Source organism: Podarcis pityusensis (genome assembly GCF_964106645.2).
Source record: "Podarcis pityusensis genome assembly, chromosome: 3".
NCBI classification, from domain to species: Eukaryota; Metazoa; Chordata; class Lepidosauria; order Squamata; family Lacertidae; genus Podarcis; species Podarcis pityusensis.
Window position 1 is genome coordinate 53,337,753 of NC_138026.1, and position 22,598 is coordinate 53,360,350.

The following is a 22,598-nucleotide window of genomic DNA, read 5'->3' on the forward strand; positions in this document are numbered from 1 at the left end:
CACAAATCATATATGTCCTTTCCCATGGTACAGGAGAATGCACTCGCCCTCAGCCATGCACACACCTTCTGTAGCAATATGAGACACAAGAAAGCTCTGTGCATATACAGACCTTGAATGAAGATCCAACTAGAAGGATAACTACTCAAAAAAGGAAGGAATGTGTGTGAATAAGGCTGTTATACATAAGATTCAAGGATAATGGTAGGGAGGGTACACAGCCACTCCTCCACAATGGGGAGGGACTCTTGATTCCTGGTAATAACTGCCCATAATTTCACAATCTAAATAAGCTTCATTGCTTTCATGTTTGGTCCCATTAATTTAAATCAGAGTTACTTTCTAATTCCACAGTTTTGTAAGCCACAAGCACTGGTGTACATCACCTCTTTGTGCGCTTTCCCCCTAGTATGACCACTCGGTCCATGTCATAGAAAGGAACCAGTATTATTCTTTAGAAGATCTGGTGGTGAATAACAGTTCATACCAAAGGGCAGTAGGCTGAACGGGGTCCTGAGTTTGTCAAACTGGGCCAGTTTCTAATATTGCAAGCAGACAAAATTGCCAGCAGAACTATCCTGTGCCTCATCTATGAAGAAGTCAACCTCGCATAAGGTCAGTTGGGCTTACTCCCAGGTCAGTGGGTATAGAATTGACTTATTTGGTAGTAAGCTCATGAGCTCAGTACAGCTGTTATGAGCAAGAATGCATAGGACTGGACTGTTAGGAATTTTCTTAGAAAATCTGATACAGTGGTGCCTCGCAAGACGAAATTAATCCGTTCCGCGAGTCTCTTCGTCTTGCGGTTTTTCGTCTTGCGAAGCACGGCTATTAGCGGCTTAGCGGCTATTAAGGCTTAGCGGCTATTAACGGCTTAGCGGCTTTAAGAAAAAGGAAACAAACTCGCAAGAACTCGCAAGACGTTTCGTCTTGCAAAGCAAGCCCATAGGGAAATTCGTCTTGCGGAACGACTCAAAAAACGCAAAACCCTTTCGTCTAGCGAGTTTTTCGTCTTGCGAGGCATTCGTCTTGCGGGGCACCACTGTACTGTGCAAGCAATTGTTTGTCTGTGGGGGTGCCCTTAAATGCCAGGACCTCTTCACTTTTGATCACCTGTTGTTTTCCCCAGCCCAAGGACTGGAAGTAGTTCCATATTGACTCAAAGGACATAGACTCAGATTGCAAGTTTGTCAGTACACCGTTTTGTCAGCCAAAGAAACCATGATATGCCAGATTGCAAGCAGCCTGTTGTGGACTAGTTCACCTTTGGAAAGGATGATCTGCTGTAATAATCATCACAAGTCCAAGGATCTGGTTGTATAAACTTGAAATAATAACTTCTAAAATCTTCCCATGTGCTTTGGCAATGCTCATCTGTATGAAGTTCAGAATAAAGTTTATTTATTCCTGAGAAGCTCTGGATTCTATTACAAAAACTCTGTAGGAAAAAAGGAAGGTGAAACACATATTCCTGAAAGCACAATAAAAAAATATTCAGTGATCATTAATCTTACTGATTCATTACTGATGATTGTCCATTACTCAAAGGATACAAAATAAAGACTAAGATTCATAGCAACAGCTTGATTTCCTCCACTTTGAGATCCTGTTATGCTCAGACAGAAGTGGGTTGAGCCTTGGTGTGTGCTGAAGTCATTGACTTGAAATTGCCTCACTGTGTCTAAGCCCACACTGTTTCTTGCATGCAAGCATTTTATCAGATGTGCTGCCAGAAAGCCTTGCAAGGACAACAGCGGTCTAGTTAAATGCCTGGTCTTCTGAACTAGGGTTGCTAGGTCACAACCTGAAGAATGTGGGTGTAGCTTTAAATTCCCCCAGCATAGCAGGAGAAGAGGGAGCCACATCATCTGCTGCCCTGGCTCTTGTTCACCCACTCACTCACCTGCTATGTGGCAGGGCCAGATGTTACACCTGCTGCCTCAGCCCCCTGGTACGCTGCAGTTTCGAAGGTCAAGGGAGAAATCTCTGGATGGCAGTCTACCAAACCTAATCTGAACATCCATCGGTAGGTGTATGGGAAATGCACCCAGAGGACAAAATGTATCAAGCAGTTAGTGATCTGACACGGAGCCCTTCCTGCCTCTGTTCCTTCCCCCTCCCTCGCTCTTGTTAAATTTTTTGATGTTGTGAGAACAGTCTTAGATGTTGTGAGAAGGTTGGGAAGAGGTGAAGCCCCCCTCCCCCACTGCCTCATCAGTTGTAGAGGATAATGCTGAGTACCTTCTTTGATGTTGGACATTGTTTTGAGAAGGTGAGGCATTGGGAGGGGGTGGCTAATGGATGATCTGCAAGTAAGCAGTCTTGAAGGCCCAACAGACTATCTATAAAATTGGACGGTTTGGGCAGAGTTTCTTTGACTCTCATGCATGGACTGATCGGCCACAGGGCCGTGCAAACTGAGGCTACCTGGGGAAGTCGCTTCACCGCTTCTTGAGAGCTTCCAAGTGGCAGATTGAAGTGCTTGCTTGGTATGTATACGTTGCTTGCTGTTTTAGAATAAAATCTTTACTCTTCTCACTTACTTGTGTATTTTGTATTGCTTCTGAATCTCATTTTAAAAGAACCACCTTGCCTTTGGCAAGACAGTAGGTTGCACAACAAATGAAATTAGGTTTGTCACATTTTTGTTGTTTGCTCCATACATGGAAAATTAAACACATGCATCTCGTTGCCAATGTGGAAATGATGTGATAGGGAGGTCTGCACTTGTTCTGCTTGTAGCATCCCTGTTAAAGGTGTAGCACCACTGCCAGGAGAAAATGCAGCAGCTTCCAAAGATAAGGCATGACATGGGAGATCAGTAACCAGATATCCTGATGTCTTTTTCCTAAAAAAAAAAAAAGCCTCAGGTGTTCCAGTTTAGATGGGCACTGTGGTATGGGGACCTACATTTCTTATGAGAACCTCTTGCTTCAGAGACTGCTTGTGTGTTTCCCATCCATAACTAAGAGCTCTGGGGAAGAGGGGTTTGCATTAGGAGGCTAGCATAGTATCTCCACATTGCAGGCCTGATCCCTGTGCGCATGCATGAGCACGTGCGCGCACACACACACAAATCTTATTTTAGGAAAGGGCCCAAAATGTGGAGAGATCCAGACAGGGGTCTGCTGCATCATCTGTAGTTTGTCCTTCAGCCCACATCTCAACTCACCCTTCAGCGTACTTTCAAGTCACGAAAATTAGTCTAAAGCTGACACATCAACCTACTGCTTATCACATCAGACAAAAAAGGGGCTTACTCCTGAATAGATTTGGTGTAAAGAAATATAAATGAGGCCTCTCCTAAGTCAGTAGAATATAAGTAAATTTATAGCCTAATAGCTTCCCTGGGTACAGAACCAGAAAGAATTTGCACATCATCATTCCGCTGTCTCTTAGCTCTTAGGTAGCCTTCTAATTACAGCAAAGTGTCATGGGGACACCTGTTTGTATAATTGAAATAAGACCTGAACTACCATCACATGACCAATGAATTCAGAGGTGAAGTCTTCCATTATAAATTACTCAACCCTTGAGCCATTTACCTGCTGGTAATAAATTGCTCTTGTGAGTCAGTGAAACATCAGAATGCAGATGTCAGGTCTTAAAGGGCCAAAGAGGTAAGACAGAAAAATCCATTTCAATGTGGGATTCTGTTTTATGTACTACTTATGGAGAAAAGAGTATACAATAACAAAACAAAATTATTAAAAACAGAATAGGAAAACAAAAATTAACTCCCAGAAGTCCAATAGCCTTTGGTTTTCTCCTTGTGATTCAAAACTTTGCTGTTATACAATGGTTAAAATATACCAGTTCCTAAGCAAGCTGTCCTAAGTACTAAAAAAAAGTCTGCTTATAATATGCCTATAAAGTGGTACAAGTTACATGGAAATCTGGTCAGGATAGTATAGGTGCCTCATAGCATTTCTTTAACAAATGCTCCAGTGCAAGACTACCAGGGTGGTTGTGAGACTTTCAAAAACCCGAACAGATGTTATTATGCACAGAGACAATCATCTGAAGCTCTGTCAGCGCTAGAACAAAAGCATTTTCAACAGAATTATGCTGAAGGTCTTCCTGCTGTTTCCAGTTGAAGTTCAAACCTAGGTCTCCCGACAAGTGAATTCCACATATTACATGTTGCTGGAGAGATGTAAACCAGGCTAACCACTTCTAAACATTTTCATGGTTTAGGTTGCCTGGTCAAATGAAAGGGTAGAACACCCAAAATGACCACGGCACAAATGGGATATAAAAGCCCACAATGGTGCTATAATAGATCATCTCATGCTTTTAAGCTGTATTAAGCTAGTCAGCCTTGCACACTTCAGAATTATGGTTTGGGAAAATAAGAAAAAAAGACTCCTTGGTCTGTTAGGGGAAAAGAAAAAGGGTTGTCTTCACAGAGATATTTAGATGTCTTGAATCTGTATGTGAATCTGTTTATCTGTATATGTGTATATTAAATATTCGGGCTGTGCAATTATCAAGGCAAAAGTTTTGTCTACAACAAAATATGTCAAGGCCAGACTTGAACAGCTCAAAGCATACTTTGCCAATTTGGTCTGCTGGTTAAAGAACAACTTCCATTATTAAGATTTCAATCCTGTACCCACCTCCCTTGGAGTAAGTCCTATTGAACTCAGTGGAATTTACCTCTGAGCAGGGAGAGGGGATAAATTGAATTCAGTTCTCATTTAAACTCATTATATTAGTAAAGATTGCTTGGAGGGAAATGTGTGTATTGGGGAAAGTTGCATAAAAAATTGGGTATACAGTACTAGGAGAAATTCACACTAAAATTCTAAGGAATATGTGTGAGGGCTTTTTAAAAACTGCAAACTGATGTGGAAATGTGCAGAACAGACTGGAAACATGAGAAACATAGAAAACTGAAATTGACATTCACTTTTGAGTATGCTGTTAATTTAAATATTTATATATCTGAGACAATTAATTTATTCTTCTCCCTGAGGTTGTTCAGTATATGTTGAATTCAAAGAAGAAGCAAGCAACTCTGCAGACCCCAGACAAAAGGAGATCTTACAGTGATATATCTGAAGTTAAATAAGAGCCCCTAATTATAGTGAGTTTCTTCTCTTTCAAGACACTTCAGCCTTTTGACTGCTAAACAGATCAGGGACCAAAGTGAGTTATGTTATTTCAGAAGATATGTATATAAACAAAGCTCTGTGAGGAGCCACACCGCGTGTATATCTGTGTTCTAACAGAAGTTGCTGGCATGCCATTTTGATGAGGAGCTCTTACAAACTAGTGTGCAACTGCCACAGGAAATGTAATCTCATTGTGTCAAGTGCTGATAGACACTGTACTACTTTTTAAAGCTTTCCTGCCCCTCTGGACCATCAACAGATTTCAAAACATTGTGGCCAAGAGTTCTATGTCACACCCCAGAGTTGTCTTTCTGAAATCTTAGAAAAACCCTTAGGGCCCCTCCAGACATCCTGTTTATTGTGCTTTCATGGTTATTTGTGCTCATGATGCTATCTATTGGGGCAGTCACATGTGATCTCACTTTCTATACTGTTTGTGCCTGCAAAGGTTTGGGGGCACATCTCCCATGCAAACCTTCCTGGCTGCCAGGGGACCAACTTGAATAAAATAATGGGGGGGGGGGCAGGTAAGTCCCACCCCGCATAATCACATGAGGTAGCGCTCATACACCATTTTAATGGCAATGCTCTTGGTGACGGACAGCAGAATCAAACCAGAGTCTGGTGATGGAGTCCCTCTGAAATTCCACCAGAGTGCTGGAGCCTCTCTCTGGTCGTCTACACTCAGCTAGCCACAGAGTGGGGAGGAACAGCACTTTGGGGGGAAGGATAAAAGGAGCAGTTTCTGAACGCGAGAGTTAGATAGGAGTTTGATTTGAGATGATAGGGCTGAGGTTCAGGTTATGAGATAGGGCTTGATTTAAGATGAGTGATAGGGTGTGCTTCAAATAGGTAAATGGTGCTTCTCCTGCAGCTTGCTTCCCCTCTTGTGATGCCAGTTCCAAGCTGGAAAGAGGTTTAAACTGATATTCCTTACCTCTTTCTCAGGATCTGTAGGACACAGTTGCTTTGGGAGGATAGGATAGAAAGATTAAGCGGGAGAACCAGCTTTAGGAATTGTCAGCTCTGTCCTGTCAGCATCTCTCAGCTTTCCAATAGCTAGCAGCCAAAACAAAAGGAGTATAAAAACACTGAATGTGAGATAGCAGGAAGTTGCCTTAGAACGTTTTTCCTATTTAGTACCATAGAATGAGAATCTCAGAGGAAACAATGCTTAAGTACACACTTTTATCCAGACTATCACAGGCCAGCTGTTGAAACGTTATTCTTTCAGAATGGAGTTGGATCTTTTGCCAGAACTCCTTAACTGTTTTCACCTTCCTCCATTACTGAGCCTGCTGATGTGGCAGTTTACTCCTGCCTGTAAAATGTGCTGTGATATTTCGCTCCAACTGACTGACTGTTGGCCTCGGGCTTCGTTAGACTTTGTCGAGACAGAGCGGGAAAGGGGGTGGGAGAGAGAGAGAGCCAAAAAAAGAAAAAGAACCCAGAGGGAAATGTAAAACAGTGGGTTAAATTTCACAAGAAGAGGCCTCAAGGAAAACTTGCTACGGGCTTTCCTTGCACTTAACACTATTTTGGATCTACAGCAAGGCAGAATAAACTAAGCTGCAGGGAATAATGAAAGTATGAGGGGTATGCATGTCGGTGAAAAAGTAGGCAGGACTTGAGGGTTTTAGGTCACAATGCAGCTATGAGCTTGAATCACACACACAGAGAGAGAGAAGACTGAAAAGTATAAGGCAATTTACTTGCATTTACAGCTCTATAAATTGAGGTGATGATTTTATAGGCAACAAATGAAAGGAAAATATTTAGATATGTTCTAGTGACATCCAGGCTGGATTACTGAAACATGTTGTATTTGGGGGCAGCCCCTGGTAATTATCTGGAAGCTTCAGCTGGTTCAGAAACAGCAACAGGACTAGGTCACATCATACGAGTCTCGAAAGAGCTCTGCTGGACATCATCTTGTTCCAGGCTCAATTCAAGGTGCTAGGTTCTAGCCTTTAAATACTTGCATTTGTGCATGAAAAGCAGACAATAGTGTTTCAACAAAGCACAAGGAAATAACTACAGGACAAATACTGTGGAGAAATAAGAAGTGTGCATTTAGAATAGGAGATAGGAAGTAGGGGAAATAGATTTCTCGGAAGAATTTGTTTTCTATTTTCTTCTCATGCAAATTTATAGTTAGAAAAGGGGAAGCAAACTTCTAAACCACTAAATATAAACGCAATTTATTTTACACTGGTATTTGGGGGGTGTTTTTTTTCAAGAAAAAGAATAGGTTAGTCATATCTTTCATATGCTTCTGTGTTGTGCATGTAAATGAGAACCTGAACAGAGAACCAAAGTAGCCTGATTCAGTGAGGGTTCAGATAGTAGATTTTGGAAACTCAAATGGATACGTGTTTTCATCTTGCACAAGTTTTAAAAGAAAAATGCCAGGCAGCAAAAACAGAGAGAGAAGGCTAACTGAAAACTGATAACTCTAGTTTCTAATAAAAGAAAGACTTTAAAACCACAGTGCTTTTGGGGAGGGATATTACAACAAGATATCAGAAGCTGTTCAGCATTTATTTATTTTTTGCTGATCTTTGCAAGCTTATTATCTAAGTAGCAGCAATGCTTAAAAGAGTTTGTGCAGCTGGTGGTTTGGTTTTGCTTGTGTGACCTAAACCTTTTCTTATCCCAGTCTAAACCAATCCTTTCCTAAAATGCCATGCCATGCCTTCCATTTTATTATTTTTATTTACTTTTCCTGTTGTTTTGTCCCTGTCTGTCTTAAGTATAAAATATTACTAGGTCTGACAGCATATAGGCTGCACCATGATAGAGAAGGGAGGCAAGCAAACCGGCCAAACCAACTCCTCCTCCTTAATTTCACAGCTACTACTGTGTGGGTATCTTTATTTTTCTCTGGCTGGCTCTGCTAAGCATCCCTTTAACCTTGTGGACTAACCAGCCCATCCTACACTCGGTACTGTATAAAGTGGTTTAACACCTAGGCCTGAGGTGAAGAACAAGACCTCAGACCATTTCCCATCTCTACCCCTAAAAAACAAACAATGCTTTTACTTAAGGGTTTATTAATAAAACAGTTTGAGAAAACAGGGTAGAGAAAAGTTAATTTTACAGTTAGTTATGCATAAGTGCAAAAAATAAACAACTAGCTATACCTATTCTAGGCTGTTTCCCTAGCCAAGTCACTTTGTATTCCTCAGTTCAGCTTTGTAGTCTTTTTCCAGGCATCTTCTGCCTTAGTAGCTAACTCTCTTCTATAACACTTAGCAGTTTCCTTTTTATACTGATAATAATAATCACATTTCTTCTGATTGTGGGTGATGCCCCCCAAATAATAATTATTGACTCTGTCATCCCACATTGCAATGGCTTTATTGAACAGTGCACGAGGTTAGACCAGATGACTTCCAAGACTGTCCAGAAACTTCACTTAAGTCAAAACGAAACAGGCTGCTTAGCTATCTAAATGAGTTGATAAGACTGCAGTTCAAACAGCTACACTGGCTTCCAGTTTCTTTTCCTATCCGAACTTGTTTTAACACTTAAAGCCAGAAATAGGCTAGAATAAGAAACTGCAAAGATACTACTACTGAGTAGTAGAAACTGTTTTTGTTTTGTTTTGTTTTTGCGTCTTTAATGACACATTATTTATCTTTTTTTAAAATTTATACCCAACTTTCTATATTGAAATATGGTCATGGCAGAGGAGGCGAAGAGGGAAGAGGAAAACAAAGCCCAAATTAATTTTATTCTTTCCCCACCCTGTCCATCTTTTCATCAGGACCTGTTGGAGGTCAATATCCTTTCTCCTGTTATTTGTGCCCAGCATCTGGTACTGGGGTACTACCTCTGGACTTAGTGTCTTTGACATGTTTTTGTTTTGTTTTAGCTATGCCTATATATTTTTAAAGCCTTTAAAACTAGGTTTGTATGGGACCTGGAGCAAGCAACTCACAGTGGGTCCTCCCTGGTCTATGCAAAGTACTGTCTTTCCACACAGCTAATCTATGCTGCTAAAATGCTTCCACTTTGAAATGTGAGCATGAAACCTAGATCTCACAGTGCCAGTCACCTACTGGTGTTGATGAGCATGAAACAAATTAGTAAACTGAAGTTAGAGGGACTTGCTTCTGCATAAACATCCATAGGATCAGCTTGTCAGCATTCTTTGTTGCAGAGCTGCTCATGTGGCTTGGAGGTGGGGAGCACCCATGGTATACATACCTTACAAGGACATGTCAGCAACAGGAAGGCTATGGGCCAAACGGTGGCTATGGAAATGGATGCTTCCCACCCACCGACCCCTTCACATTTACCACATTTGGGTGTGGAGGAAGTGACACGTGGGGAAAAGACTTGCCACCCAACTAGCTTGGCTGTAGGGGTGAATCATCAGCTCTACTACTGGGCAGATGGATGTCAGTTGTGACAAGGTGGTGTTGGGAATGTGGAACTGTGTGTGGAGCCAGATAACCTTCCCTAAAGTAGACTTCTCCCCTCAAGTAGCAGAGGACACCATTTGCCAGCATTGAAGTAAGAGTCAGCTGTCAGTTTGACCTGCTTCTGTGTAGAAAACAGGGAGGGAGATACCATCTTCCCCTTTGAAGTCAGAATGCTCCATCTCCCCCCTGGTTCCACCTGAATTACAGCCGCCCTGAGGAAGACGGCAATCCTATTTACTATCAGGGGAAGGTTGTTTGTTGTTGACTTCTGAGGGGCGCTTTTCTCCACAGAGGGCGAGTAAATAAATGGGGGGAGGGAGGTCCTCAAACATTCAGAAAAGCCTGTGCTTGTGCAGGAAAGTCAGTCCAGAAGAGTTGGGGGACTTTTGCGCCGACTGAGCTCTTGTGTTGAGCGCGCACTTTAAAAAAAGTTATCTTATAGGCCTGTAGAAGTGTTAACATCCCCAGCTACCAAAGGGAGGGGAGCAGGCGCTTGTTGGGAGGAAGCTTTTTTCCTCTTTGCAAGACAGCGCGGGACGAGGAGGGGGACAAATCCAGCCGTCCCCTCAGGGGCTGACTAAATGAGGCGCTGCACGGCCTCAGTCACCCAGAGAAGCCTGCCCGGGCGCTTGCTCTTTTGGAGGGAAAACAACTTCAAAGGAGTTGGAAGCGCGCGGGCGACGCCTCAACTGCAAAAGAAGAGCAACCACTGCAGAAGCAGCAGCAGAGAAAGGGATCCGGGCGGGAGGTGGGACTAAGGGGCTCCTCGCCCCTTTCCCCCTTCTCCGGTGACGTTGCGGTCTCCTCCCTCTGGCGGAGCTGAGGCGCCTGCAAAAGCCCTTTTGCCGCTCGGCGCGGCCCCGTAGTCTTCCGTCCGTCCCGCCACCCGCCCGAGCGAGCATCCACCGCGCGCGCTGAGGGGCCGCGACTTCGCTTCTTCGCCCGCCCGGAATGAGCGCTTGACTCCGGGAGGCAGCGCTAGTAGGCGCGGAGGCGGCCGGGTCTAGAGCGCGGGGGTCGACCTCCTGCCGCCGCCATGGAGTGAGGTCTGCGCAACGGGCAGCTGGGGGAGAGGTAAGCGCTGGAGAAACCCACCACCACCACTCCCGACGGCAGAAATGGCCGGCCGGGCATCCTCGTAGCTGGGGAACTTTCCTCGGCCCTGCTCGGGGTTTGGGGGCGCTGCTGGGTTTGGATGGCAGTGAAATGCGCGGAGGGCAAGGCCAGCGCGGTCTGCAGATGCCCAGAGGCAAGTTATCTTGACAGCTGAGGCAGAGCCGGTGGTTCGTTGAGCGGGGGGTGGGGTGTGTGGAAATGGGTGGGTGGCGCCCTTGGGTTCAACCTTCCCTCCTGAACTTAGGCGCAGACAATGAAGCCCCGGGATAGGAAAGCGCCAGAACTTCAGGAGCATCCTGGCTTGGGGAGATAAGTTGAAAGGAAGCTCCACGAAAGTCATTAGGAGTAAGCATGTCTAAAATTAGGCTGGGGGTGGACTTCGATGAGAGGAAGATCCGCTCTACTTGGAGGCTTCTCCCCTCTCACAGAAAATCGAAGGGACCAAATTGCTCATCCATTTAGGCTTAAAAGACTGGGGCCGGGTCTGGGTGGGTGAGTTCTTGCGTATTGCGGCTGAGGCTCAGAGATGTGTGTTTTGCTGTGCCTCTCCATCAGTATGTAAGCTGAACTCATCTCCCTCTGATCTCCAAAAAAGCAAGCCCTCTGCTTCACCCTCAAATGTGAAATGCCAGCGGTCTTAGCAGGATTTACAGAGCAGTCTTATAGGCACTTGGGAGTTTTTCCGTTGCCAGTTCACCTTTTCATTCTTCGCTCTCGCCAAGTGTCATGCCAAGAGCAACAGACTCCCAAGAACAAAAAACAAGAGGAAGGGCTAGCAGCTTCTTGTGAAGTTGAAAAAGTTCTGAGAAGGCCTAAGGTTTTAGGCCTTGGCCTTGCTCTTGTTTTTGTTCTTGGGAGTCTGTTTGGCAGGCATGACTTTTGAGTGAAGAATCAAAGGGATAACTCCTGCCTGCCCAGCAGTGAAACAGCCACTAAAGGCAGGATTGCTCTGTAATGTTACAGCCAGCCATAGACTTATACAGAACAAACTTGTGCTAGGAGTAAATCTCACTGAGGTGAATGGGAATTACTCCCTGGTAAGCATGTTTCGTCTTAGACCGTTTCCACCCATCAGATTGCAGCCTTAGACCATTTCCACACATTACGCTGAAATGTACCTTTGATCTTCTTGCACTTCCACATGCAAATGTTGTTAAGGTGGGGCAGAACACAGAAAATGGTTAAATGTCCAGTTTCAATCTAGTCAAGATTATGCACTTGCATTAGACTGAACACCAGTTCAGCCTAATCCTTTCCATGTTTCATTGGGAACAAGTAACCCCAGAGTCAGTCACGACTGGACCTAATGGTCAGGGGTCCCTTTACCTTTACCTTTATGTATGGAATTGCAGCATCAGTGAGTCAGATTTTTCTTTATCTGACTATGGAAAGGTGTGAGCCAGTGACCTAGTGGCGTCAGCCGCTTTGGAGATACCCAGCAGGTCTACCCTGCTTAGAGTGCTTGCCCTCTGTTATTCTGAACTACATTCTGGAATAAGTGCCATTCTACTTCTATAACTGTTATAATCAAAGCCACAAATACAAAACTGACCACATTATCTTGTATGGAGATGCATACATTGAAAAGTTAACGGGAAGAACCCATAGTCTGGCAGCCTTTAACCATGCTGACTGCATAAACAAAAGGCAGGTGAGACTCTCTGAGGGGTGAAAACTAATATTTGTTAAGTGAATTTGAGCCCACACCCTTATACTAAATAACCCTTCCATGGCTTCACACCAATCTTCTGTAGTTTCTCTTTGACCCCTTTTTGAAGGTGCCACACTTCAAAAGTTAGAAAAATGTTCCACCGTGTCTCTGACTCTTTAACAATGGATTCCATTGCAACAACTTTGGTTTCCAGAGGTACTGAGGAGGAAAAAGGGACAAGAAGGGAAAGGATGAATACTGTACATTGCAAATGGAGCAAAAAATAAAGGAGCGCTGCTGCTGTGCTTTCCTGGTAATAGCTTTGTCTGCCAAAGTACAGTAGTAACTTACATGCATTTAACTTGTTCGCTGTCAGCTTTACGTGCTTGGCAACAAAAATTTTTTTTTAAATGGAAACTGGGTGGGTGTACAGAGAAAAAAGACTTTGGCAATCTCACCTACCATTGCACCCAATGTGTTTTCACTATATGTGATTTTGGCTTTATGCGCTATCCCTGGAACGTAACCCCCACATACGTTTTGGGTCTGATGTATGCATTGTATGTACACACATGAAATAAAGGCAAATGTGCATCTCAGTTTCTCTCACTGGAGCACTTAATCATATTTTAATAACAAAGGAAACTGACAAGGCAGTGTGAAAGTAATATCATCAAAAATCACTGCCTTGTATATGTGGCAATTGCTTTGCTTGCTTAGGGCAAAGATATGGAGGCAAAAAAACCTCCCAGAAATATGGGACTACTCTTTTAAACATTCTCCTTTCCCTTCCTCCCCCACAACAAACACTCTGTGAGGTGAGTGGGGCTGAGAGACTTCAAAGAAGTGTGACTGGCCCAAGGTCACCCAGCAGCTGCATGTGGAGGAGCGGAGACGCGAACCCGGTTCCCCAGATTACGAGACTACTGCTCTTAACCACTACACCACACTGGCTCTCCAGTGTGAAGTTAAGAAACAAAGATATACAGTAAATTGCAATGTGAAATACAATAATACTACAAATGTTGGTGGAGGAAAGTCACAAGGGTGTTTTAATGTTTGTAATTGGTGTTAGTATTGTATGTGAAATATTTGTGTTTATCTGTTTGTGTGTGTGTGTGTGTGTGTGTGTGTAGAAGAAGAAGCAAAGCAGAGCTAGAGTTCAATTATCAAAGAAGTTTGTAACATCATAGTGAAACATGCCATTCCTTTGACGGCAGGACTACATAATAGTAGGTGCTGGAGCATTCATATCTTACGGTGTCAGTCCTAAATACACTTACTTTGAAGTAAGCCCCATTGACACAGTAGGTCATATTTCCAAGAAAACATGAATAGGATTGTGCAACATATAACATATCGTTCTTTGGAATGTAGGCATCATTGTGTAATGCCCTGAGCTAACTCTGCACTCAAGTCAAAATATTGTCTTCACAGCTTTTCTTATCAGAGCAGTTTGAGGTCATAAGCTCAGAATTACCTTTTACTGCATTTGTCAGCAGATAAAACAAAGAACATGTTTATCAAAAATAGTTATGAAAGAAGTTCAGATAAACATTTCTTTCCCAGGCACCATTAATATTTTGAGACAGCTAGGCAAAACGAAGCAATTCAGTTCTTCAGATTCTTACACTGTTTACCATTCTCCAAGTTGGCATGAATACTACAGGAAAGGGCTCGGAGAAGGAGGGAACCCTGGTGATAAAGGCATGCACAAACAGGGCAGCTATTCATCATCTGGGATCTGTTCCTAACAATGTCAAGGTTTGTAGTATCGCCTTTGACAGGTAGATGGAGCTTGATCTCTCCTCTGTTGTTGTTTTAAATCATTGAGTCTTAGATATCTGAACTTTTACTTTTCAGGAGTGTAGTCAACTTTCAGCATCTGTATATGTAAGGAAATTATAAGAGTTATCAGAAACAGTAATACATAAAAGTTTGGTTTTGTTTTCTATTCGCCATGGGTGTAGTTAATGTGCAGGACTGCAATCCCAGGCTTGCTAACTGGAAAGAAACGACTCACTGAAGGTTGTTTTGAGTACGTTTCACGGGGCTGGACTCTTAAGTTATATTTTGGTGCACCTAAGGTTCTCTGGATAGCTCTCATTGTCCCAATACAAAGTTCCACTAGTGAACACTTTGTGAGTGTAGATAAGTCCCACCTAAAAGAGCACGAAGAGTATGCGTGCGTATAAGCTTCATGTACTCCTAAGAGCTTTCACATTCATAAGCAGCTATTATGTCAGCGTGTGCTCACATTCACTAGAGAAACTCTTCACACTGTAAGATGAACTGACAACACACTATATCATATCCCTCCACTGCTTTTTACTGTAAAAGCCAAACACCAGTTGGTTTCACTATGAAAGAGAACCTGATCTCAGCATCTTCTCCATTTTCCACAAATGGTTCCCCCTGCTTTTCCTGCAGCACATGCTACAGTTCAACTTCTACCTACACAAGTTCAACATACACTCATCTTCTGTGCACATTTGGAACAAACTGTCTTTATTTTTAAGCAATTCAATCTACTAACTGATCCCACAAGCAAATAAATAGGTAAGAGCCCATTTATCATTCAGATTTCACACCTTAATATTTGCAATAGAGTTCTCAGCTTAAAAAAAAATACCAAAATGTATACTTAGTGCATATTTAGATAAAGCATGCATTTAATTTGTGATAAAATATGTTAAAATATAATATCCCTAATTCACCCCAAGCAATACCTACTGAAGTCCTTGGAGTACCATATGCCACATTGTCTAAACCACTGAGCCTAGGACTTGCCGATCGGAAGGTCAGCAGTTTGAATCCCCGTGACGGGGTGAGCTCCCATTGCTCTGTCCCAGCTTCTGCCAACCTAGCAGTTTGAAAGCACGTCAAAGTGCAAGTAGATAAATAGGTACCACTCCAGCGGGAAAGTAAATGGCATTTCCGTGCGCTGCTCTGGTCTCGCGAGAAGCAGCTTAGTCATGCTGGCCACATGACCCGGAAAAACTGCCTGCGGACAAATGTTGGCTCCCTCGGCCAGTAAAGCGAGATGAGCACCGCAGCCCCAGAGTCTTTCCTGACTCGACTTAACTGTCAGGGGTCCCTTACCTTTTTTTTAAGCCTGGTAGTGATCAGGTGTGAAGTGAAGCAATTACCGGTAGGCTTCTGAAGGCTTCTGCTACAAATCCTGAGCTGAAGCATCACTTAGTTTAGACTTGTTCTCAAACCTGCTGCATCCAGAACTGAGTACTACAACTCCTTGACACTCTCATTGATGATAGCTCTTCTCTGCCAACAGTTTAGGAATTCAGAGCAAAGGCAAATCTTTATGTCTGAATATAGCCAGAGGAATTAAAACTTGCTAATGATTTCCAAACTAGAGAAACTATTTTGAGAAATATGTCTCCATTTAAATTCAGCCTCTGTAAATGTTCAAGTAGCCTTTTGGTTGGGAATATATCTTAGAATAAGATGACTTTCTCAAGAAATAAACTTCAAATTATGTAACCAAAACTTAGTGTGCTGGATATCTCTTGGGTTAAGTATTGCTGTTTTAGCCATTCCTTTGTTTCTGAGCCATTGTGTAAAAACATCAAGTTGACAGAAGTCAAGGATGATTGATTATTTTGTTTTTTTTATACCACCTCTCCTCATTGCATTCACTGGTGCATTGTGGGGGCTTTGGGGGATCAGGGACACCCCTAGTCAATGCTGTATAACCATCCCTGTATCTTTTGTGTGGTAGAAACTTCTACTAGTTCAGAGTTCTTAGTTTAGTGCACAATCTGTGGCCACAAATGCTTACATTCTCTTTCACACACCTGTGTGTGGAGGAGGATAAAGGATGTGCAAGGGTCACACTCTACATGCAAGTTTTCCTCTTCCCTCATGAACCTCTTTCCCTGCAGGGTCCTGCCTTTTCCTCCTCAGCTGTAGCAGTGAAGCTGCTGTTGCTAGTTTAGTAACTAGCATAAGTGGGCGTAAATGGGCTGGGTAATAATAATAATAATAATAATAATAATAATAGTAATCATATTCAGGATCCAGTGGCAGGTTACCTGTAAGACAAGTGTTATTCACCAGCCCTTCATCTACTTTAATTATATTGCATGATCACAAAAGAATCCCTTTGCACAATCAACAGACTGAGGTTGAATCCTGACAAGACAGAAGTACTGTTTTGGGGGGACAGGAGGCGAGCAGGTGTGGAGGACTCCCTAGTCCTGAATGGGGTAACGGTGCCCCTGAAGAACCAGGTGCGCAGCCTGGGAGTCATTTTTGACTCTCAGCTGTCCATGGAGGCGCAGGTCAATTCTGTATCCAGGGCAGCTGTTTATCAACTCCATCTGGTACGCAGGCTGAGACCCTACCTGCCCGCAGACTGTCTCGCCAGAGTGGTGCATGCTCTAGTTATCTCTCACTTGGACTACTGCAATGCACTCTATGTGGGGCTACCTTTGAAGGTGACCAGGAAACTACAACTAGTCCAGAATGTGGCAGCTAGACTTGGTGACTGGGAGCGGCCACCGAAACCACATAACACCAGTCTTGAAAGACCTCCATTGGTTCCCAGTACGGTTCCAAGCACAATTCAAAGTGTTGGTGCTGACCTTCAAAGCCCTAAATGGCCTCAGTCCAGTATACCTGAAGGAGCGTCTCCACCCCCGTTGTTCTGCCCAGACACTGAGGTCCAGTGCCGAGGGCCTTCTGGCAGTTCCCTTGCTACGAGAAGCCAAGTTACAGGGAACCAGGCAGAGGGCCTTCTTAGTAGTGGCACCCGCCCTGTGGAATGCCCTCCCACCAGATGTCAAAGAGAAAAACAACTACTAGACTTTTAGAAGACATCTGAAGGCAATCCTGTTTAGGGAAGCTTTTAATGTTTAATAGACTATTGTATTTTAATATTCTGTTGGAAGCCGCCCAGAGTGGCTGAGGAAACCCAGCCAGATGGGCGGAGTATAAATTATTATTATTATTATTATTATTATTATTATTATTATTTCCTTAACTTGGATTTCTCTAGATTGGGATCAGACTGAGACAGTGTCACGCAGCATGTCTTGATATATAAGATCTCTGATGTTGTACCACAATCGCCTGTAGAGTTTGGCAGAATGATATTCTCCATCAAAAAGACGATGGCAGAGAGAGATGCAAGGTGGCCGTTATATGGGTGCATTTGCTTACTTCAAAGCAGCTGGAGAAAGAGCAGTGCATGGAGGGTTGTCTTTTTTCCATCCTTGAGGCCGCTTGGGAAACTCACCCAACCTACTGCACCTGGAACTATATGTGGAGAATGAAGAGTGCCGCTGCCTGCTTAATGGAGCACAGCTGTGGGCAGCCTGAGGAAGCTCCAGCCACCATAAAAAGCAAGCCTAGAGTGAGAGACTAGGGTGGTGTCAGCGGCTGTTTTTCTCTTTGTGAGACTTTTGTAGGTGGATGTTATTAATGATCCCCATGTCTTCTGAAGGTGTAGCTTTACATCTTGTTGGGACTTGAACTGACCCCTAAGTGATCATAGGATTCTAACTAAATTCCACTTCTCTCCTGCTATTTTTTTCAACTCTGACCAGTTTTTCTCCTTGTCATGCTGGAGTTCTATTAGAGTATCAAGTAAGCTGGTGGTGGTCTCTTGTAGTAAGGCTGGCACAAATTCATTTCTACCCCAGCACAATGTTTCCTTTGAATCATTGTGCTTGTGCTGTGATTTAGGACCAATCCTATATGACTCAGCAGGCGTAACCCAAGGATAGAATTGTTCTTTTCCTGTTTCTTGGCTTCTCAAAATTCCATTTGGCTTAATCAATGACTTTTGAGTACTGTTCCATATTGAAATCTGCAGCTGACACTTTTCTAGAGAAAGAATAAGGAATGACCTTCTTGAACTTGTGATCTATTGGTATGTAGAGAACTTGCAGCTGCTATTGTCATAATCGTAAACTGAAAAACTGAAAAATATATGCCTGCAAAGATCTGTTTAAACAGTTGAGGAGGGGAGGGAAACATCCAAAAGCAATTTATTGAGGAAAATTTCAACATAATTTATGATCAACTACATAGCAACATAGTTTATTGTTAATGCTTTTAAAATATTATTGGATGAACACACTGAAATATGGTGCAGTCTAACTTAACAGAACTGACTAAAAGCACTTCTGTTACAGTCTGTCACTGAATTGGTAAATCACTTTTATAATGATGGAGTATTATTTGCTTTAACCACTTATTCTGTATTATTGTTTTCAGTAAAATGTTACTGTTTCATTTGCACTTCTTCCGTAACAAATCTAGATGCAGAATAATAAAAGATATGGGGAGGGCCTAAAAAAACTAAGTCATACTTGATGAGTCACGCCACTGAAAGCAATTAATATAAGTTGCTGAAGTTAATTGTTTTCAGTGAATCTGCTCTGAGCATGGCTAACATTGGATGTCAGGTATTATCAATGAAAAAGAGTTTTCAGTGTTTAAAATACTATTAGAAAATTCATATTTACATTTAAAGGTCACAGGGCCTGTTGCTCTGAAATTAGGGATTGGTCACAATACTTGAAGCAAATGGCATCACTCCACATGATCAAAGGAATGTCTTTAACAATTAAAGTAATAAAGCAATCTTAAGTGATTTTCTGTAGACAGTCTTGAGTGTAATTTCATAGCGGGGAGTGGGTGACTCAGGGAATGCGGGAAACCCCTTGACACAGACTTGCTGAGAAGTGCTTATGAGTACATTTTGTAAAGGAGAAAGAAACATAATGCACCAGATTCCACTAAGAGATCCTGCTAGCAGAAGCCTGAAGGACTTACGCTGGTGAAATGGGGCTTCCCCTCCCCACACACCATATTGAGTTGGTTGCTAGTTGCCAGGTTGAGATATTTCTTTCAACTTATTAATTGTTCCAAATATGTCCCTGATTTGTACTTGCAAAAGCGTGTGTGATGGATAGTAAAGGGTAGCCGAGAATTTAGGACAGGTGTGTGATGGCAGCAGGCAGACACTGACTACAGGGGTAAGATAATACATGAATGCATAGCATTTACCTATTCATGGCTACTCTGTTAGTACCATTAAAAAGAATTAATACTGTATTGGAATGGCAGTTTATCATTAACCCATTTCTGCTAACAACAGAAAACTTCATTGTGATCTTTTCTTAGTAACAATTGTAGCATGATTCTTTTGTTGTTTTGGGAAAATACAAAACAGATTTTGTTGTTTTAGGAAGATACAAAGCAGAGTGTTCCTGGATGCCTAGTTAGAAAGCATTTGTCTTTCTACCATGATTTTGGGTGATTTGGATTATGAAGACTATGCAAATGATGCAAACAAGGTGTAATATGCTGCTGGTAGTTTGACCCCACAAGCAGCATAGCCACACTGTTCTGCACCTCCAGAAAAAGTTCAAGGGTAGCCCCACATTGCAGTAATCCAACCTTGAGGTTACTGATGCATAAATAACTGTGTTCAAACTATCACAATCCAGGAATGGCCATAGCTGTCGTAGCAGATGAAGCTAGTAAAATGCGTTTCTAGCCAATGAGGACACCTGCACCTCCAGTGACAAAACTGGATTTAGGAGACCCTTTATCACATCTTCACTTGAAGCAGTCATTTCAGACCATAGAAAGTTTCACACTGCCTGTGTATTTTACAGCACAATCCTGTATATGGCTACTCAGAAGTCCTACTGAGTATAGCAGCTTTAATTACATATATAGAGCACTAACAATGAACAATACTCTTTGGTCACATTGGCTCTGCAGTTCACCATTCTACACTTTCCTGTTGTTGAAACAGACAGTTATTTTTTATTACAAAGTAAGTAAGAAAGAAATATAGATAATATTTCTTTAAATGGGAGCTACGGTTTTTTAGCCGCACTTAAATTCAGGTTGATTCTGGAGGATGGAAATCAGCTTTTAGTTTTTGAAAGTTATATTTGGATCTTCCTGCTTTGTTGATTATAATAATACATTGAAAAGATTTTCTGTCGAAGAAAATATTTCTGCCTGGTTCTAAAAGCATATGTTTGTGTTCTTATCAAGTATGCTAAATAATATGCAAAAAGTAGTGTTCTGCATTGTGACTGAAAATCTCTGCATACGGTTTTCTTAGGAAGCAGTCCATCTCTTGACTAACAGCAATGGGGCTTGGTGAGAATGGCATAGCTTTCGCCGCCGCCACCAGCAGCTTCCACTCACCCACTCTCTTAATAAGTACCTTGTTGCATGCTTCACCTGTGGAGCTTCCCCATCAATGGCAGAGCTCTCCCCATGGCAGAAGTGAGCAGAGCTGAGCAGGAGGGACTCTGCCTTTTCCAACTCCCCTCCAGCACAGCAGTTCAGAGGTCTGGATTACTCTGCCTGGCATTACTGATTCTCAAGACAATTTTATTCATTGCTTCATTGCTTGTCGCATGACTGTGCAACTGGTCCATATTGTGGGGTAGGACTAAACAGTTGGCAAAGCTATTTCCCCCAAATGTTTGTAAGAGAAGGGAACTTAAGCAGTCAAGTAATTCAGTGGTTTTCAACCAGTGTGCCATGGCACTCTGGGGTGCCTTGAATGATAATCAGGAGTGCTGCAAGCAACACTGGCCTCTGTACCACTTTCCTTCCCTCCCTCCCTCTGATACCCTCTTGTGTCTCTCCCTCCCAGAAGCTTGCACAGCTGTTAGTTGCAGCTACAAGCTCCCCAGGCAAATGGTGCCTCTGGGGCTGGCCAGGGGGTGCTTCCCAGGCCCCTGTAGGGCAGTGTGAGAAGGCACCTCTTTTGGGGGCAGAGCAGGGGACAGCTCAGAGATCAGGGGTGGCAGCTGCGGCTGCTCAGAGGACTCCCAGTGAGAAGGGAGAGGAGAGGAGGCTGAGAGAACCCTCCATGAAAGAGGGTGAGAAGCTGCCAGCTCTGCAGACAAGGGGTGACATAACTGGGCTCCTGAGCCCCACAGGGGTGCCGCAGAAAGAATGTAGTTGTTCAAGGGAGCTGTGGACTCAAAAAGGTTGAAAACCTCTGACTAATTCAGTTGAGTGGCAGAATAAATGACTAACCAGGATTTCCTCAAAAGCCTGAAACAAGAAATATTTTGCAAACTCCTTTGAGTAGTTTGTGTCTGAATTGTTCTTACAGTACAAGGGAACAACAGTTGCTGTGCTTCATCTCCTTTTGTCTGTCTGTCTTATACTGTGTATTTGTGTGAAGGAATCTGCTATCTGTAGAAGGCTGCTTATACTGTGGGTAACTCAGCATTGTTCTACCTTTGGAGGCATACTGCATTTAGAGCAACCTTTCTGAAGGGAACCTGGTTGAAGAAGGCCAACACAGAGTGGAAATGGGATGGAAAGCTTGGAATTAATATTGAGTTCATTCTTGTAGGCATGGCCTAATAATGTGCCTAATGATAAAGGCACAATCCTCTGATTTCCCAAAGTCCAAAGCACCAACTAATATATTGAGCAATAGTGACCCACAGGATTCAGCATGGGGATTCCACCAATTGCAGCTGGAGTGGGAAAGTGTTCCTCTTGGTGCAGCTTAGGATTCAATTCACCTCTTTCACTGCTGTGGAAGGAGTAACTCAGTTTTTTTTGCAGGGGTAGAGAATGATGTGACTAGAGAGCAGATACTTTTGTGTGGCATTGATACAGCCTGTTCTACTTAAGTGTTGATACAATACTGTGCCAGTAATAAAGAGAGACAGTTTGCCCCACCTACGGTAGTATTTAATTTATGCCAAAATGCAAGGAGGGAACCATTCAGCCCAGCAGCCAAATAACACAACTATTTTCACAGGTTCAAGCTCTTGGGATTATGTTCAACAGCTCCACAAGCCAGCAAATAAATTTATAAGCAGTCCATTGACTTTTTTGTGTGTAAAGTTCTCACTTGAATCATTACTCCTGTCCCCAAACATTAATTTATTAGTCTAATTTTGGGAACCTATGGTTTGGAAAACTTGATCTCGGTGTGTGGCTTCTGTTTATTTTAACTTCTAACATGTTTTCCCCTTTCTGAATCTTATGAAATGGCTTTCCCTCAGGAAAAACATCATTGTGCAGTAGGTTTTGGATGTCATTTTTCTCCCCTTGCCCTCGGCCTACTTCTGGTTTTAATAATTGAAAACTACTGTTCATTATTTACATAAATCCATCTCTCTTGGTCTTGCTTTCTCTAACCTTTCCCCTCTTGAGAATTTCAGGAATTCTCTGACTTTCCTCTGGGGAATCCTAGCCTGTTTTGTCTAAGACCTGTGTTGAGTCGGTAGGTAATTTTGATGGGAGGAAAGAGAAATA

The 22,598-nt window shown here is 42.9% G+C and overlaps 1 protein-coding gene across 2 annotated transcripts in view; it reads left to right on the forward strand.

Moving 5' to 3' along the window:
* LOC308474277 (dermatan-sulfate epimerase) overlaps nucleotides 1-22,598 on the forward strand; it is a 145,400-nt gene that overhangs the window by 99,759 nt on the left and 23,043 nt on the right. The window contains exon 1 of one of the 2 annotated variants that reach the window (XM_081000375.1): nucleotides 10,148-10,621. The exons of the other annotated variant lie outside the window; for it this stretch is intronic. The gene's annotated coding sequence lies outside the window, so the exon portion shown is untranslated. Of the gene's footprint in view, nucleotides 1-10,147; nucleotides 10,622-22,598 lie in introns of those variants that run through there. 2 annotated transcript variants of the gene reach the window in all.